Source organism: Littorina saxatilis, linkage group LG5 (assembly GCF_037325665.1).
Source record: "Littorina saxatilis isolate snail1 linkage group LG5, US_GU_Lsax_2.0, whole genome shotgun sequence".
In the NCBI taxonomy this organism is placed as follows: Eukaryota; Metazoa; Mollusca; class Gastropoda; order Littorinimorpha; family Littorinidae; genus Littorina; species Littorina saxatilis.
In genome coordinates, this window is record NC_090249.1 from 35090765 (window position 1) to 35100317 (window position 9553).

The 9553-nt window shown below is 40.8% G+C and overlaps 1 long non-coding RNA gene across 3 annotated transcripts; it reads right to left on the minus strand.

The window, feature by feature from the left end:
- Positions 1 to 1852: 1852 nt before the first annotated feature.
- Positions 1853 to 9143, minus strand: LOC138966967 (uncharacterized). Of its 3 annotated transcripts, none has more exons than XR_011455807.1 (5): positions 8944 to 9143; positions 7085 to 7153; positions 5921 to 6015; positions 3522 to 3692; positions 1853 to 1980 (listed from the first exon to the last, which is right to left on the minus strand). It is a non-coding gene; the product is annotated as an uncharacterized lncRNA (long non-coding RNA). The 3 variants fall into 3 exon arrangements; XR_011455806.1 differs by having other exon boundaries at positions 8948 to 9142; XR_011455805.1 differs by having other exon boundaries at positions 8844 to 9142.
- Positions 9144 to 9553: the final 410 nt, after the last annotated feature.

The following is a 9553-nucleotide window of genomic DNA, read 5'->3' on the forward strand; positions in this document are numbered from 1 at the left end:
CAAACATACGCACACATCACACGCACACTTTTACTTTTTAAGTTATAATAAGTATTGCATTCAGCCACTGTTTTTTTCTCCTCAGTTGATATTCTGATTTTTGTCAGTTTTTGTGTCATTTGTTTTTGTTGTGCTTGTTTGATTTAGGTTTGGTGTTGTTTGTCGTTGTTGTTTGTTTAACACACACTCAAACACACACACACACACACACTAACCAGACACACACACCACCACCACCACCACCACCACCACAAGAATAGGTTTACACTCACTTTTTCCTCCACGTTTTAATTTTGGCAATATCATTAACCCAGGATTGCAAAGCAGGGATCATTTGTCAATTTCATAACAACGTACATACAATTTCAGCTGGTTACTGCAATAAAATGTGCATCATCACAGGTTTCTGCTGGAATGACAGTGTCTTATGTGTCAACACAAAATACACACACACAAAATGGGTGTGGTGCTGCATGCCCCATAATAGATCCTAACTTCACCCTCTAAACCTCCCTGCAGATGCATGTTTTGTGCACAAAAATAGCCTTTTAAAATATGCAGTATACAAAATAACAAGAAGGGCAAAGCCCATACGACTCACATGCTTTACACATTTTTCCTACCAAAATACATGTGACCTTGACCCAAGGTCAAGGTCATCCAAGGTCATGCAACACAAAGCTGTTAATTCAAGACATAAGAAATACAATGGTGCTTATTGGCTCTTTCTACCATGAGATATGGTCACTTTTAGTGGTTCACTACCTTATTTTGGTCACATTTCATAAGGGTCAAAGTGACCTTGACCTTGATCATATGTGACCAAATGTGTCTCATGATGAAAGCATAACATGTGCCCCACATAATTTTTAAGTTTGAAACAGTTATCTTCCATAGTTCAGGGTCAAGGTCACTTCAAAATATGTATACAATCCAACTTTGAAGAGCTCCTGTGACCTTGACCTTGAAGCAAGGTAAACCAAACTGGTATCAAAAGATGGGGCTTACTTTGCCCTATATATCATATATAGGTGAGGTATTGAATCTCAAAAACTTCAGAGAAAATGGGAAAAATGGGAAAAATAGGTCAAGATGCTATGTATGTTTTTTGGGGCCTTGTCATCATACACCATCTTGCCAAATTTGGTACTGATAGACTGAATAGTGTCCAAGAAATATCCAACGTTAAAGTTTTCCGGACGTCCGGACGGACGACTCGGGTGAGTACATAGACTCACTTTTGCTTCGCATGTGAGTCAAAAATGCAGACGACATTTCTACATTTGATGGGGGAGTTGTCCTGTATTAGAATTATTTATCAAATAATTAAAGTTAACCAAAGTATATGTAATAAAACCAAGGAGTCCTCTGTTAAGTAGCTCAACACAATGATCGCAGCCCAGGGTGCTAACACAGTTAGGGTATGTTGTTCAAGACTTGGAAGGTCAAGGTTTTAAAGTATGCTTCAGTAACGGAATCTTATAACAAAGCTAAAACATTTACCACTGAAGCAAAACCATCTCTGAACAATTCAAAATTGTCACACGTACTAGTTTTACATTTTAAGGATCTTGCCAAGTGCATATCTTTTTATTGTTTCTTCTTCCTCTTCAGTGTTCAGTGTTTGCATTTGGATGTGTGCTCTCTGGCCAAGTCTTGTTGCACAGGGGTGGCAAGGAAAGGCCACCCTCTCAGAACGTGTTGCAGAGTCTGTTCTTCCTACCCTAGCCACAGTCCGCTGTAGGTGCAAAACCTATCCTTTTGAGGTGTACCTTCAGACAGCAGTGTCCTGTGCGAAGGCGGAAGATGGCTCTCTGTTCTGTGTGAGTAAAATGGGGATATGGTCTTGAATGAGCTGGTATCTCACTATCTGTCTGTCTTTTTTGTTGTTGATATAGACATCAAAGAAGCTCCAGCACCAGCCAAGTGTTGACTGTTTTCTTTATGCGTAACCTAGTCCTGGCAGCAGCTGTTGTCCATCTGTAAACAAGCAAGATCATTATCATAATATATTGATGGTGTATATGTTTTACCAGAAAGAAGAGTAAAATACCACTTAATTTTTGTTTTAGTAATGAGGCATACATGCAGTTGAACAATCATATCTTGTGATATCTGCCCTCTGAAAAAAACCTACTATTCAAAATGTACTTTTACATCTTGTTTTTTTAACTTAGGCTTTTGAAGATCCACATTTACCACCCAAAAGGAGCCTGGCGATACTGGCATGCTTTAATTAAGATGACGTGTTACTCAGAAATAGTGCTTTTAGTTATGCGCTATAGAAATCTCCTTAATAAATAAATAAATACTGGTGGTGGTTCACTGCAAAGCATAACCTGATATGATTTCTTCATAGCACCTGACTGGAAATGAAGTTTCATACAATAAAAACTATACTGCGCCAGATTTACAGCAGTTCTGTTGAATTCACACAGTCAGAAAATTTCAAGGCTGTCCTCAACATTCTATGCTCACACACACACGACTTGACTTCACTTAGGAAGGTTATGTGATGCTTAAATCATCTGTCTTGCCACTATTTCATCACAAGTAACCACTGTGTTTATTGCTGGTATGTGCCGGAGTGGAGGGATAGTCTTACCCCATGTAAAAAAAAAAAAATAAATAAAAAAAAGCCTGGCAGGTGATCTGAGATGCCTTTAATAACACAAAGCTGCCTCTGTAAACAATTCTGCTTTTACACATGCTATCCCTTAACTTGGATTCATACCAAAAATCAAGCCTAGCTTCATAGGAAACAGAATGTTACTTCAGCATTTAGAATTATGATCTTATTTCATGTACACGCCTTGGCAAATCTGACTCGATCACTACAGCAAGAAGTCAGTGTGTTGATTGTTCATATGTGACCAAGTTGAGGGATGAGCTTATCCTATGTTAAAGCCTGGCCTGAACTGAGACGGCGAAGAGAAGTAGTGTGCCTTTAATGACACAATGCTTTCTTTGTAAGCAATAGATTCAACATCTCAGATCTGGTCAGGCCTATACAAATGCCATCCTCAACTTGGTTCATACAAAAATCATGTGCCTGGCTAGAGAGTGGGGATTTGTTGTTCTCTTTTTCGAAATCCAAAATAAGCAAAATCAGGTCTTAAAAAGGAGCAAGTCTTAAATTTAAAATGGGAGTGAATTTACAGATGTTATGATTATGAACAAGAAGTCTGCGTAAACAGGGTCATTAATAGGAAGGAGTCTTAGATTGGGGTGTCTTAAAAGGGGCAGGGGTGGGGTGGTGTGTGTGGGGGGGGGGGGGGGAGTCCACAGTAATGACCATAAAATAATCAAAATAATACTATTAGTCATCTTATTCTCTACCAAATTTCTAGAGGTCAAGACAATGATACAGATTTTTTACTTGTGTCACTGTTAGTGTCATTCTATGAATAACAGACCAATAGAAAGAGAGAGAAAGAGAGCTCTGTGGTTTTTTTTTACCTGAAATAAGTGAACTTTGAAGTGCATTCATAATTAAAGCCCAATCATGTGGTTTAACCTACCTAGTCTTGAAAAGCCTGTCCGAGGAAACAGAACAAGCACCCTTCCGCAGACCTTCCTAACTGGAGAGTCTTGGTTGTAACCGCACACTTTCTAAAGTAGTCCATAAGCAGTTCCATGTGCCTATGTTTTCACTGGAACCAGCTCCTTTGTGTACCTGTGATCTGGATGAGCTGCAACACATAAAACTTTCATATGAACACTATGTCATAAGTACACCAGTTAGCATACATCAAACACTGAGGAGCATCACAAGATATGTTCTAAGGAGGTAACAACTATTGTCACAAAGTGTTTATGATACAGCCACAGGCACATGGCACTGAGTGGTCAATTGGTGAGGGGGGTGGGGGGGGGGGGGGGGGGCAGAAGTTCTGCTCAGTCTTGTCTACTGATACAACACTTTGTGGTGGTGTAAGGCAGGGAATCACACCCCAACCACTGGCCCACGCCCACCTGGTGTCGAGTGCCTGAGGATACATCAGTCCCAGTCATGGCTGGCCCCCGGTTTGACCAGACAACTGCCATGTATGGGTACATTTACTTTACAGTACAGATTAGTTTTCAATAGCAATGACATCATGGACGCACACCTGCCCAACACTGACACTGACAGCAAAATCAGCGACCAAACGTGATAAAGAGTAACTAATCGTCACAAACATCAAAATGCTTTGCATTAATTTTCTTGAAGAGGTCATTCTTAACCAAATAATCATTTCTAGGCAATTGAAGATTATTATTCCACCTACAGGCTATCACTCCTATGGCTGTTACTTGTAACACATTTCATTTCTTAAAATATGTTTTGTAAAGTACATAGCTTTCACTAAAAGGCACATTCCTTCTCATGAAAACAATTTGGCTCACCGTCTCAGATCTGGTAAGGCTTTAAAATGGGATAAGACATGATCTCCAGGGGTCGACACTAACTAATTTGGCCTGGGGCCACACTGGCCCCAGAGATGGAAATTGCTGGGGCGGAAAAAAAAAATCTGGGGCCCACTCTCAGTATTCACGTGCGGCAATGGATTGTCTGTTTTTCTTCATCGTACTGAAGCCAGGGAAATTCTTTCAACCATTTGACATTGAAATTACGACAGCGCTTCGCGCTTTTGGCTGCATCGGTCTCCTTTTTTCGTTTCTCTCCACCCTGTTCTTCATCTTCATTTCCATGTCTTTTTACACCAGGGATGTGTCGCCACATTTTGCGTTTGGCATTTGAAGGCGATACTTATCTCTCACGCTAAAGAGCGCAATCTGCGAGTTATTTCCCTTACGACATTGTCCTTCGACGATTTGAATGTGTTTTTTCTTGCCTGCGGCATTGATCGTAACGCAAATTTCAGTGACGACTTTGACTGGCGATTTTTAGTGATTGGCTCTGCTGGCATTAGAATTTTCGGTTTGTCATTGTTGGAATTTATCCTTGGGCGGAGTGGGCCCCAAGCTTCGGCAATGTTTGGGGCGGAACACAAAACTCTGGGGCGTTCCGCCCCCCGCTAGTGTCGAACCCTGATCTCTTAACTTGTTCACATACCCCAAAAAGTGCGATTGTGTTATGAATAAATGCTGTAAAAGCTACCTGTACTAGTTCATTAAAAAAACAAATCACAAAATGTCACTTCACCACAGCATGCAAACAGTGTGTTTATTTCTGGTATGTGTCTAAAGGCGGAGACAGACGCACAACACAAAACCCTGTTTTCGACAAAAACACCATCTCAAAACGTCGGGGAAACACATGTTTTTAAAGAGGGGATGTCACATGCGAAACACACAGATGAAGCGCGGTGCGTGTTTTCACAGAAATATCGGTCAGTGTCAGCTTGACCCGTCCAGCTATCGCCCTGTGTTTGAGTTTGTAAACAACACGGCTGGCAGTGCCCACTGATACGGTCAGTGTCCACTGATACGGTCAGTGTCAGCTTGACCCGTTCAGCTACCGCGCTGTGTTTGGGTTTGTAAACAACACGGCTGGCAGCGCCCACTGATATTATTGCCTCTCTTCAATCGTGACAGGATCCATAGACTCTAGTTAGGATTCATGGGTCCGATACTACCCTGAATCGGTACCACATCTGAGTCTGCCATTTTTTTCTATCTCCGTGGTGCCGGAAACCGAGTCACTTGAGTTGATCGTCCGTGTTCATTGGCTGACTACGAAAACGTGTTTTTAGATTTTAGAGCATTCTCTAAAACCCAAAACACGATGCAAAAACACGAAACAGTGTTTTCTGAAACGCGTTTTGGGGGATGTCACATGGGAAACACGCTGTTTTGTGTTTGTTTTGAAAGGAAACACTGTTTTGTGTTGTGCGTCTGACATGGCCTTAACACAGACACACACACACCATACACACATACACCAAAGCAACACAAAAGCCGAAAACATGCCTACCATCTAAATGAGGATATCCAGTTCCAACTGTCTTCTGCCAATATAACACTGCCAGAGACACCATGGTGTAGAAAGTCAGTTTAAAGAGAGACTACCTGGAAGAAAAATATATATACTGTAATAATAATAAAACACCCAGTGCAATAGACATACTTTCTCGTTAAAGGCTTACTTTACTATGTAAAACATTTTGCTTCACAATCACAGTCTCAGATCTTGTCAGGCTTTTACTTGGGATAAGATCATCCCTCTACTTGGACGCATACCAACATAGATCAGCTTGAATGTTTGTGAAAATATCCCATATTTTGAGTTAACTCACCACAGCAAGATGGTATGTGGCCAAGATGAGGGATTCCATGTTAAAGCATAGCCATATAATATCTGAGACAGTGACCCACACTATAGTGACAAGGCAAGTGTGCCTTTAAATTGTAAACTGTTATATATGTGCATTTTGACTTCTTCATAAATTATAACCCTGATGCAGGCAGTCATCAGTAGTGGTTTAGTACCTAGAACGAGAAAAGAATGAACTTGCAAGAAAGAAACTGAGTCAAAATCAAAATACCCTTTTGAATTACAAACTAGATTCCACGGGGCAGACAGGGTTTGAGGTTAGAAAGCTCTGAAATAACTCTGCTATTTGAAATTGACTAATAGTATTAACTTATAACGTCATACATGATACAAACAAATGAACTAAGGCCTTTGAAGATCCATATCCAATCCTGCTACACAAAGGCACAAGCAGAGGTTGAAATTGCCAGGGTCATTTTCCATCCCCATGTAGCCTGGATTTAATTACTGGCATGTTTTTTTTAAAGAGGTGTGTCACTCAGAATGACTGGAGATGGTTTATTCAATGCAGAGCATAATATACCATTGATTTCTTCATGCCATCTGATTTGCCGGTGAATTCACAGGGCGAGAACAATTCAAGACTGGCCTCAACATTTTATGCTGACTGTAAATTGTAATTATATAATATATCCACCCTAGCTAACTGGTACACTAATCACTTGCTCTGGCGGACTTCTTTTTCCAACATCATAAATCTGTTATTTGTACTTTAGCCTTTTGTGGTAAAATATTCTCATTACCACTACCAGTTGCACTCACAATCTATTGCTAGTGTATTTTGGAAATGATCAAAAGCCTTACTTGTGTTCTATAACAGCACCATGTCACTGTTGCGGGAAGAATGAGGCAGGGCTTGGTAATAACTGAGACCTGCAAGTAAACAAAACATATTTAGAATCTCATCATGTGTTATTTTGTTATATAATAATATCTATGTCATGAGGTCTTACATTGCAATAACAAACACACGCATAACTTAACTTAGCAAGGTGTTCTATGTGCTAAGAACAAGAGTAATTGTTTAATGAATTAACGCTGAAGAAGCTACTAGTTGCTTAAACAAATTCATAGCAAAATGTCACTTGATCACCACATCAAGCACACTGTATGTTCATTTCTGGTATGTATGCAAGTGGAGGGATGATCTTGTTCCATGTAAAATCCTAGCTCAGCTGATCTCTCTCAACTTGGATTCATACCACACATTAGGAGCCTGGCTGTTTCTGTTCAGTGGGCATTTCTCCATTTGTTTTATTTGAATGCATTTCTTAAAAAGAACACTTCCTCTGCACAGCAAGCAGTCAGGATGTTATATGAAGTCTTACATCGCGCGCGTATCTCCAGACTCGGACTCAAGGCGCAGGGATTTATTTATGCCGTGTAAGATGGAATTTTTTTTACACAATACATCACGCATTCACATCGACCAGCAGATCGCAGCCATTTCGGCGCATATCCTACTTTTTACGGCCTATTATTCCAAGTCACACGGGTATTTTGGGTGGTCATTTTTATCTTTGCCTATACAATTTTGCCAGGAAAGACCCTTTTGTCAATCATGGGATCTTTAACGTGCACACCCCAATGTAGTGTACACGAAGGGACCTCGGTTTTTCTTCTCATCCGAAAGACTAGCACTTGAACCCACCACCTAGGTTAGGAAAGGGGGGAGAAAATTGCTAATGCCCTGACCCAGGGTCGAAATCGCAACCTCTCGCTTCTGAGCGCAAGTGCGTTACCACCCGACCACCCAGTCCTTTTTGTTCCAAATCAAACGTTGTTTTGCTCCAACCAAGACTGCAGATCTTGGCAAACATGTGGCATAAAAACTAGATTTGATGACCTTACCCGTACTCACCCTGAAAAGTGCCGATCTAGATTTTGCTATTTTAACAGAGGGGACAGAGGTTGTACCTCTCCTCATGCAGACACCGCATAACAAATATATATGTGTAACAAATCCAGTTGCAACACTGTAGTTTCATGGCTTAATTTCATTGACTGATTGAGTCAGCAGTAGTGAGTACTACATGTCATTATGATCATACCAGTATTAGTGAGTATTACAATTGGAGCAATCTGCAGAATTGTTACCAATACATCATCATAACAGGAAGTGCATGAGACATTGGTGTGTAGACATTTATATGTAGATCTTTAAAACATTCAATGAGTCATGGGACTAAAAACTGCTAAAGCCTTATGTGGCAACATCACAAACAAAATTAACCAACCCCAAATTATGTCAACCTCATGGCCCTTGTACTTGTAGTTCAAGTTGTACTGTTGTACTAGCCAACAGACATAACAAGGAACTTAGCTCAGTAGGTGTTGATTGCTCTGCGTCATTATCAATATCATGATGCTGAGAGTCGAAATGCAGTTCAAACACAGACAGAACAAAATGGAATCTTTGAGTTTGAAATTGAATGAAAAAAAAAAGTAATTTGTAAATTGTATGGTCATGGTGTAGAAGTTTTGAACTTTAGCGTTGTAAATTCATTGCTCCGAATCAACTGCAATCTAACCCTCCGATTTATGTCCTAAGTCATTTACATACCTTTGGAATTTTAAGGAATGGGTATAACGTCCTTTCATCTAATGATCTAGTCTACTTTGGGATTTTGCCCAGTCGCCGTCACCGTCTCCCAGTCCTTGACCTACTTGGAGTCCTTGCTGGGTTGAATCGGCTGAGGAGCGAACCCATGACGACTCGCAACGCGAGGAACCAGAAGAGGAATCTAGGTTTATGTTGCGTGTTTTGGGCCTGCCGACCCTACTTGTACTGTAGTCGATCCACAACCGGCACGAAGCTTCTTTTCGCAGGGCGAAACCGCCCCACTCGTGACTTCATCCGATGTCCGCCATGTTTCAAGTGACAAAAAAGTAGAAACGATCTTTCATTTCAAGCACAGTCAAAAAAAAAATTAAAAAAGTACAAAAGAAGGGGTGGAGAAAATGGCATTATCTAGACAGATTCAACTCGGATAAACTAAGAGGGACTTATAACTACTGAAGATTGAGAGCACAGCGGACGTCCTGTAAATTCCCGATCCATTTTTTCCCCTTCCCATTTCGGTATACTGTTCTCTGCTTGTAACGCTACGCAACAGGATAAGAGATATCCTGAGGGTATAAGTGATACTCCCACATACGTTGCACAAGCATAATTTGACGTTACCTTATATACGGTCCAACCGGTGTGCAATGGGTGCTCTCTCTCTCTCTCTCTCTCTCTCTCTCTCTCTCTCTCTCTCTCTCTCTCTCTCT